A 9,756-nucleotide genomic window follows, 5' to 3' on the forward strand; every position below is an offset into this window, starting at 1 on the left:
AATGTTGCTCTTACATTTAGAGGCGTTTCAGCGCATTGATACATTTCACAAACACTCACTCAAAAAAATAAATAAACAAATAAAACTGAAACCATATTAAAATATGTTTATTCTTAAATGTTCTCAAAGTATTTTGACATATATACTTAGTAGCCTTTATTTTACCCGCTGTTGCTCATTTTGAAATAAAAATATAAAATAATGACTGAAGTGGGCGGTGGGCTTTTAAAACATCCCTAATCGCAATATATATTATTTTTGTTTTATATTTATAATTGTTTTGTAATGTTACACTTTCAAAATAATAACATGCTTAGCTACATATTTGAATAGTAATTAGCCTAAACGCCTTTAAGATAAAAATAAATGTTTATTTAGAGACTAGATTAAGGGTTTGAAATTAAAGAAGAGAACTTTGGAACAAGTGTCATTATTATTATTATTATTTTTATTTATTTATTTATTTATTTATTTATTTATTTATTTATTTAGGCCTATTTATTTCATCCTGGATGGATGTCAGTTTTGTGTGCACGGCTGCTCAACCTGAAGTTTTAAAACAATTGTAAACTCAATTACGTATAATTTAATTTATGTTTAAGGGCTATCTGTGTGTAACTTGTAAATCTGGGTAAAGACCCCCGGATCTGTTAAACGGTGTCTCCCACAATCACTGTGACGTGGGCGTCGCTAGGCCATTTAAGGGGGGGGGGGGCTTTCTGCTCCACCCACTTAAAAGTTTTGCGATTAGCTCCATAAACTGTACAAGAATTCGTGATCGACTCAGTTCTCTTAAAATTTAATTCAAAAATGAAAGAGTTCGGCAGAGTTCGGCTCCTCCCCAACCTTCAGCTCGTTCTTCAACCCGCAGACAAAGAAGCCTTTCTACTGTCTGTTACATGTTTAATCATTTCTGATGGTGTGATGAGGGGTGAACGGAGAGAAAACAACAATAGATAGGAAACTGATTGCTCCCCAAGACATTTAGTAAACTTTGTGTGTGTGTGTGTGTGTGTGTGTGTGTTTACGTTTTGTTCATGACAAAGACCTGCACAGATATGCCGCCGATATTATGAACACACACCTCGTTGAAGAGAAATAAGTTTGTATAGGCTACCTGTCTATATTTGAGCTAAATAAAGAGGTTTTTATTAGAAATGCAAACACAGTTGTGTGTGGGCGTGTGTGTGATGGGGAAGATTTGTATTTGGCTCATTCGTTTTTCAAATATCATACTCATCTATGCATTACAGTTAGGTAGTCTACCCTATTAGTTTTTATTTAACCTATTATTATTATTATACCCTCATTGGGGGCTGAGCCCCCCTAAAATGAAAATTCTAGAATAGCCCCTGTATATGACTTCCTGATATTGAATAAAAGGTGCAAAATGTCCCCATTAAACAATTTGCTAAATGTGTGATCCCACACAAACATGCACACTCATTTGTAAAGCTCTGCTTCATATGCGAACAACCTATTACTACTCAGTGTGTGTGTGTGTGTAAATGTGCTCATCATTCAGTGCTGTACAACACACTGTATGCTGTTTAATGTTTCTGCACTGTCAAGCGGATCTCTCTCTCTCTCTCTCTCTCTCTCTCTCTCTCTCTCTCTCTCTCTGTCAAAATCTGTGTGGGCAAAATCACTGAGGGAACCACAACTGTGAAGTTCTAAAATTCTGCCATTCAGAAACACAAAAGCCTTTTTTCATTCACTCATGAAGAAGGGATGGAGCCGCTTATATTCAGAAATGACAGAAGAACATGACTATACAGACTTGTGCAGAAAAACAAACAAATCTTTCCTCAGCTGCATCACCCTCACTGGAGTCTGTGAGAATCTCACATTTGACATGTAGTTTACTGGCATCAGACTGCAAAAAAAAAAAAGAAATCTATTTGACTAAATATTTACTTTAAACTCATCAATAAAAAAAGTCATAAAAGATCTCATATCAGCTGAAATTTGAGGTTTGGTTAGCCTCTGACGTCTGAATGGGAAAGCTGACACATCTGGCACATTTGCATGAATACAATAAAAAGTGTTTCATAATCACAGTTCATCTCTTTTTTCTTGTCCATTTTTCTCACACTCACACACACACACACACACACACACATACATTTTGAGTTTCAACCCCCTAAAAGCCTCTCATTTGAAATTGCTACTGCCCAGGAATAATGCTGCTATGGCAACCATATATATAAAGGGTAGTTTGGAGGGCTTAGCATAATATCAGCACTGATAGACAGGACAGCCCAGAACCACCATCCCACCTGTGTTTCAGGAGCGTATGAGCTCCAGCACTGTGGGGTTCTGCAGTGCACTCTTTAAGACAAGTTTGTGATTTTTTTTTAATTTTTTTTTTGACATTTGCACAATAGCCTATGAAGAAAATTACTTTTTTTTTTTAATGTGATCTCAAGGTAAAGTAAAAGTTATTTCTAAATTCGAGTGATTTGGAGCCACTATTCAACCCTTTTTGTGTGTGTAAAAACCATTATTACCTATTAATGTATTGTATTCATTGCCTTTAGAAGGTCACAATCACATTTTTCACTTTATAAATATGTAATAAAGATGTTATAACCATGTTACAACAAACTTGCACTCTATTACTATGGTTGAACCCTTTATATTAAATTGTGACATTTTACCAGTAAAAACAATTCAAAGTGATCTAAAATATATTATTAGACAGTGTTGTTGATTTCATGTAACATGTTGATTTAGATGTCGTTGTCTAGTACCACATTCTCTCCATCAGCTTTAGAATCTCTCTCAGATCTCCCCCATGGTGAAATGATCTCCTGAGATCGAGAAACATTTCATCTGTCCCCTTCAGCCTGTATGTGCCTCTCTCTCCAGCAGAGAGCATTGAAGCTGGTCTTACACCTGTGGTCAATGCTATGAAGGCTTCTGTGGTCAGATAATCACAGCTGACACATAGTTAACACAGACACAGCACTACAATGATTCAAGCTGGAATGATTCTGGAACAGAGGGAGAGGTGTATAGCTTTATTTACACTCTATTTCAGGAAAAGTAATGCTTTGTTTGACTTTTCGGAGATCATCTACTCTTCCCTGTGGATTACATGTGACCTACTTTCTGTATGATCTGAATTTCTGCATATTGAATTTTAGAATATTGAATTTCAATATCCAAATTTCCTCTTCATCTTCAAAACTTAAAGCTGTATTTTTAAAAACTGTATATTTGCAGTCTAAGAGACAAAACATTCGCTGTTTAAAAAAACATGTCTATAAAACTGCTATAAATAAAAAAAGTTAGTTGTGTTGTTTTTAAAAAAAAAAACATCTAACTCAGAACGATGCTAAATGCCACTTGGCAATAATTATAATTATAATTTATACAATACAAATTCAAATAGTTTTGTCCTAAGCTCCGTATAAAGTATAACTTTTCTATGAGAATATGTTAATTGTAATTTATTAATGTGATGCGAAGCTGAAATTTCAGCATGCATTACTCCAGGCTTCAGTGTTACACGATCCTTCAGAAATCATTCTAATATGTTGATTTGCTGCTCAATAAACATTTTATATCAATAATGAAAAACATATATTTTTCGGGATTGTTTGATGAATAGAAAGTTCATCACAGCATTTATTTCAAACAGAAATCATTGTAACATATAAATGTCTTTACTGTCACTTTTAATTAATTTAATGTATCCTTGATGGATAAATGTATTCATTTCATAAAGTCATAAATCCAAGAACTATATTGTAAATAAAACAGCAACCATATCATTTTTATACCCTTGAAAAAAGATGTTTTGTAAAAAACGACCTACAGTAAATAAGACCCGAGCTAGATTTATTCAAACCCGCTATGTCTGTTTGTTCAATTGAAACATATCTGAGACGTATACGTTATATATTACAGCTCTAAGCTGTTAGAACTTCAAACACTAAATGCTGGGTTAGCTGGGTTAGTCCATATCTGACCAAAAGTTGGGTTGGGTTTTTTAGAGTGTAGTATTACCATATTACATATAGACCTTCTAAAGGCAACAAAAATACTTTTTTCTTTGAAATAGAGTGTAAATAAAGCTATACACCTTTCCCTCTGTTCCAGAATCATTCCAGCTTGAATCATTGTAGTGCTGTGTCTGTGTTAACTATGTGTCAGCTGTGATTATCTGACCACAGAAGCCTTCATTTTTTAGATCACTTTGAATTGTTTTTACTGGTAAAATGTCACAATTTAATATAAAGGGTTTAACCATAGTAAGAGAGTGCAAGTTTGTTGTAACATGGTTATAACATATTTATGACATATTTATAAAGTGAAAAAAGGGATTGTGATATGTGGCCAAGTATGGTCTTCGAGTATCGGCTAAAGAAGTGGGGACAGAGGAACTGATGATCTGGCCGAAGAAGCTCTGAAGAGGCTAAAGGTCAGGGAACAATGCCTATAGAGAGAAAGGTTACCAAGATGGACGACACATGGCCTCAGGCTCTCACCCGCCGGGCATCTGTGGATAGCAGGTGATGGAGGACAATACAATAGTGTTTCATAGCCTTTAGTTCAGCATTATCTTCACATAACCGCAAGTTAACACAGACTAATGCTGGAGCCACAGGCAAAGAAGACACTAATGGAGTCTCTAGCTGTGAAGGTTGTTTCAGGTCATAATGCCAGTTTCTTCCCAGGTTATTATGGGTTTGCACAGTGGAACTATATGATTTACTTATTTTAAACATCTGGTTCACTGCAACTTCATTGCTGTTTTGCCTCAGAACTGAGAAAAAAAAAGAGTTGGTTGTGAAATACTCATTAGACGTTGTCATTTGAAGCATAAATGAGAAGATAACATTTATGTATGATGTTTATGTATATATTTATGCAGAAGCAGTAAGAAAGTGAAGTCAGAGGGTTGGATCATAAACACTCTCCATCAGAGAGGTCACACTGAGATTCTACTGATGTTTTTCACTACACATACTAGATCAAAGCAGACCGTCATATTAAGTATTTTAGAAATTCTTGTCTATAAACTTAAATTGTTTGATATTTTTTGTTATGGTTACACATTTGATGAATGAATGAATGAATGCCTAACAGGCATAAAATACATGGAAGGAAAAATAAACAAATAATGGATCTATAGATGGTTTGAAACAGTGGTCAATTTCATATATTTTTATAATTATATCATTAAAATGTTAATGAAGATCATTAAAATGCTGAAAACAAATAATAAAAGAAAAACAAGAATACATCAGATTTCTTTTCCCCTTCAATTTTTTGTGTGTGTGTGCTGTAAAATCAAATAATAATGATTAATCACATCCAAAATAAAAGTGTACTGTGTATATTTCTATGTATATATAAATATACACATACATGTATATATTTAAGAAACACATTTACTATATATTTACGTATATTTGCTATATATATATATATATATATATATATATATAAACGTGAAATATGTTATGCAATATATGCACGTGTGTTCATTTATATATGCCTATGAATATACAGAGTACACACACATATTATGTAATATAATATATAATTACATATATATATATATATATATATATATATATATATAATTCGTTTTAAGAATGTTTTAATATGTTTTTTTTTTTTTAGTACATGAAATGAAAATGTGAAATGCTGCCATTGGAACTAGCCGAAATAAAAGAAATGTAAGATTTGATATATTTATTTTATTTCACTTAACATTGAGGTTTTCATGGTTTTAATTTCTGTTTAGTTAACTACATTAACCCTGGTCAACCCTTCCAGTAAACTAAACTAATCTAATCTAAACTAAACTAAACTAAACTAAACTAAACTAAACTAAACTAAACTAAACTAAACTAAACTAAACTAGTCAAAAATATTGCTATTCAATGGTGTGCAAATTCATTTAGGCATCATATTATAACATCATAGAGAGAGAGAGAGAGAGATTACATTGAAGAGTGTTATTCAATTATTTATACAGATCAATTTCAAAATCTGTAATATCATCTGATAACCGATATAGTATTGATTTATTATGCATCACTACAGAACATTATGAAATAGAATAGAATAGTAAACTTTGTGTTAAAATCAATTCAATTCAAGAACAGAGAATAGATAAACTACACTTAAGCTGGGAAGGTAAAAGTGAAGGATGTGTGTTCTACCGCTCTTAAGAGGCTTTATATGAAGTACTTGAAGGCTGCTTCACTTGACGGTGTCAAGGATCCTCAGTGACTTCCACAGGATCTAAATCCCATCATCCACGCTTCCAACCGCCCTCCAGCGTCAGTCAGAGTGAGACTTACTGGGACTCACTGCATAATTATTCCCAAAATAGAACAGAGAATAACTGTACATACTGACCTCTATGAAATTCCCATTCTTATTTACACTTTAGAAGCACCATTTCAGTCAAGTCACAAAGTATGTGAATGGAAAACAAACCTTAAAACTACAATCTCCGAGGACATGAAACAGGTCTTAGTGGAGTCATTAGACAGGATTAAGGCAGTGTAGTGTATGAAACAGGATAAAGTGGGATTAATTAACTTCAGGAGTCTAATCTGATCTCTTCTAAAGGCCACTTCTACCAAAGGAACTACTACACACACACAATCTGCAATTACTCAACACCATCAGATGTAATAACCTGGGGGAGAACAGACGAATTCGCTCTAAATGTTCTCCAAGAGATGATTCTACCGGGATGGTTTGCATATGTGGTGTAACAAACATCCAAATTCAACAGATGCAAGTCAGTCCTCTTATTTAATGAATAACCACCATCCATCCTTCTTCATAAATAAAGCAAATGTGAGACAGGAGAGTCTGATTCGAGGCCGGACCAGTACAAGAACTGGGAGGGGTTTGCAGGCTAGACGAGGTCATCTTTTCAAGGCCTTGTGTTTTTATTGACTCCTAGCAAACCAAAAAAACAGATTGTGTGATCTGTTATAGACACAGGGACACTTGAGGGGCAAGTGAGGATTGGACACGGACACGCTGTCATTCCGCAGCCCCATTGTGACCCAACTGAATGAGGACAAAGAGACACCCCACTGATCAGAATCTGACGGGACGCCCCAAGAGACACAACTGACCCTCTTTTACAGGTGAAAAGGGGTTGAAAGAGAGAGAGGAAAATAAGGAAGACAGCAAGAGAGAGAAAAAAAGGGTTGAGGAGTAAAAAAGAGAAGGGGAGTGACGAACGTCTGCAGTGTGACGGAGGGACAAAGACTCCAGAAGGGCCGTGACGGGAAAAAGAGAGCGAGGGGTTGTAGTGGGCGGAGGAAAGAGAAAGAGAAAGATATAAGAGGGAGAAGGGGGACAAAAAGTGTTTGGGGAGGCAAAAAAGCAAAGACAATATATGCAGTTGGTCACTTCCGGCACCACCTTGGACAATTTCCATAATCATGACTTAAACATTCAGATGAAGTTATTGTAAAGATTAAATTTGACTACTGCCTTGATCATAGACCATCATCACGGAACATTCCTCATGATTATGATCTATTTTATATATGTTTGTGTGTGTGTGTGTGTGTGTGTTATGTGTAAGAAATCTCAGCGTTTGATTGAACATAACATTACCCACAAATAAAATAACTGTGTGCTAATTAATTTTTGTTTTTTGTAATTTCTTGTTTTGTTTACGATGCGTATATAAACAATAATGCTTTAAATTTAATATATATATATATATATATATATATATATATATATATATATATATATATATATATATATATATATATATATATAAAATCTGACAAGGGGCTTAAACCTACATATATTAAAAGTATGATGGAGATTTGATGTTTTGGAATATGAAAATGATAAATGTTTATATATTTTCAAAGATCACAGAGTAGCACATCTGATGAGTCACTCTTAAACAGATCATTTGTCACATGCCATGGTTTCAGAGTTAGTGGTTTACAAGTTTCAATTATTTATTAATCTATTCATGATGGAAGCATGTGGTCATAATAGTAGGTAAAAATAAAAACTGAAATAGTGTTATAAATGTACCATATTTTGAAATTTTGACAAAAAAATTATTAAACATAATCCATCAAATCACTTCATCAAAGCTGAAGTACCACAAAAAGAAAGAGTGGGAGAACAACATAAGGAGAGGAGGAGACAAAAGAGAGTGAGGAAGAGAAAGAGAGAGAGAGAGAAAGTCTTGGTGTCACTGGGTGACTATCTTTATTTGCATTTTATGACCTCATCAGAGTCTGTTAAATAACAACGTTATTTAATTTCTCAAAATCTCAATGAAAAGACTAGAATGATTTATTAATTTATATGTCTTGGTAATTAAAAACATTTTAAAAAGTTTTTGAAATTAGTCTCTTCTGTTGACCAATATAAAAATTGAATAAATTAAATTTGATCAAAACACAATAAAAATGTGATATTGTGACATATTACCATTCAATAAATAGCTGTTCTATGGCAATATATTTCAAAATGTAATTTATTCTTGTGATAAAACACATGATCATGATATACAGACCTAAAAAAAAACAAATGAACAAACAAAAATATAAATAAATTGTGCCAACTCCAAATATTTGAATGATGGTGCATTACTAACAAAGCTTATGATATGCTGATGTCAAAATTAGATTATAACTGATCATTGCTTGTGACAGAGTGAAGTGGACCATGTGACTATATTGGCTAATGCGCACACTGAACATGGTCAACTTGCAAAATGAAAAAGGAATTTAGCATATCAGACATCATACATTTTTGCATAACTACTACGGGTGATGTATAAATACTTGAAGACATCAAAGTTACAAAGTGTAATAAAGTAAGAGCAAAGATTTCAGTGGTCAGAAAACACTGCATTGTCCAATGAGGATCACTTTAACACTCAAGAGTTTAGAAACCTATGAGGAGGTTAGGATTACTTACAGCTTCTTGATTCTTCATGCTGTTTATGTTTGCAAGAAAACCCCCACAAAGACTTTTTATCATATTGAACGTGTTCATTAAACAAAAGAGACTGGTGTTATTCAATCTTAAAGCTGCCAACACAGCTGACCAACACAGAGCTGTCCAGCAGACACACTTTCAGCAGTTTTTATTTTATCGTTAAAGAAAACCACTCAAGCTTTTGATCCAATGAATAGACTTTCCCTCATTTAGGTGTCCGAATACGAACAAGAGCCCCAAAATGAAGCGTTTAGCAAGCAGGATTAGAACAGAGAGTGATTCAGCCATGAAAATGCCCCATTTTAATGGCTGATGGTCGAAGTTGCACTTTATAGCTGATTTGAGAGCATCTGAGGATCTGTGTGACTAAGTTAAAAGTTTGAATTTTGAATGCATCAGCTGATCTCAGATCAGGACCCTGATGGAAGCTGGAAAGTGATCATTCATATGAAGTTTGAAAGAGAAAGGCTGTCCACCCACACTGTTTATAAACCATGCCACATTCAGCCATTGTTCAGAGAAACACGTTAACAAGAAAGGATGATGGAGAGGAAGGATCACAAAATCTTGAAAGTGATAATACAGATCTGCTGACACAGCCACTATCACACTCCCATATATATATATATATATATATATATATATACAGTATTGTTCAAAATAATAGCAGTACAATGTGACTAACCAGAATAATCAAGGTTTTTCGTATATTTTTTTATTGCTACGTGGCAAACAAGTTACCAGTAGGTTCAGTAGATTCTCAGAAAACAAATGAGACCCAGCATTCAT

This window comes from Carassius auratus, unplaced genomic scaffold (assembly GCF_003368295.1).
Source record: "Carassius auratus strain Wakin unplaced genomic scaffold, ASM336829v1 scaf_tig00006910, whole genome shotgun sequence".
NCBI classification, from domain to species: Eukaryota; Metazoa; Chordata; class Actinopteri; order Cypriniformes; family Cyprinidae; genus Carassius; species Carassius auratus.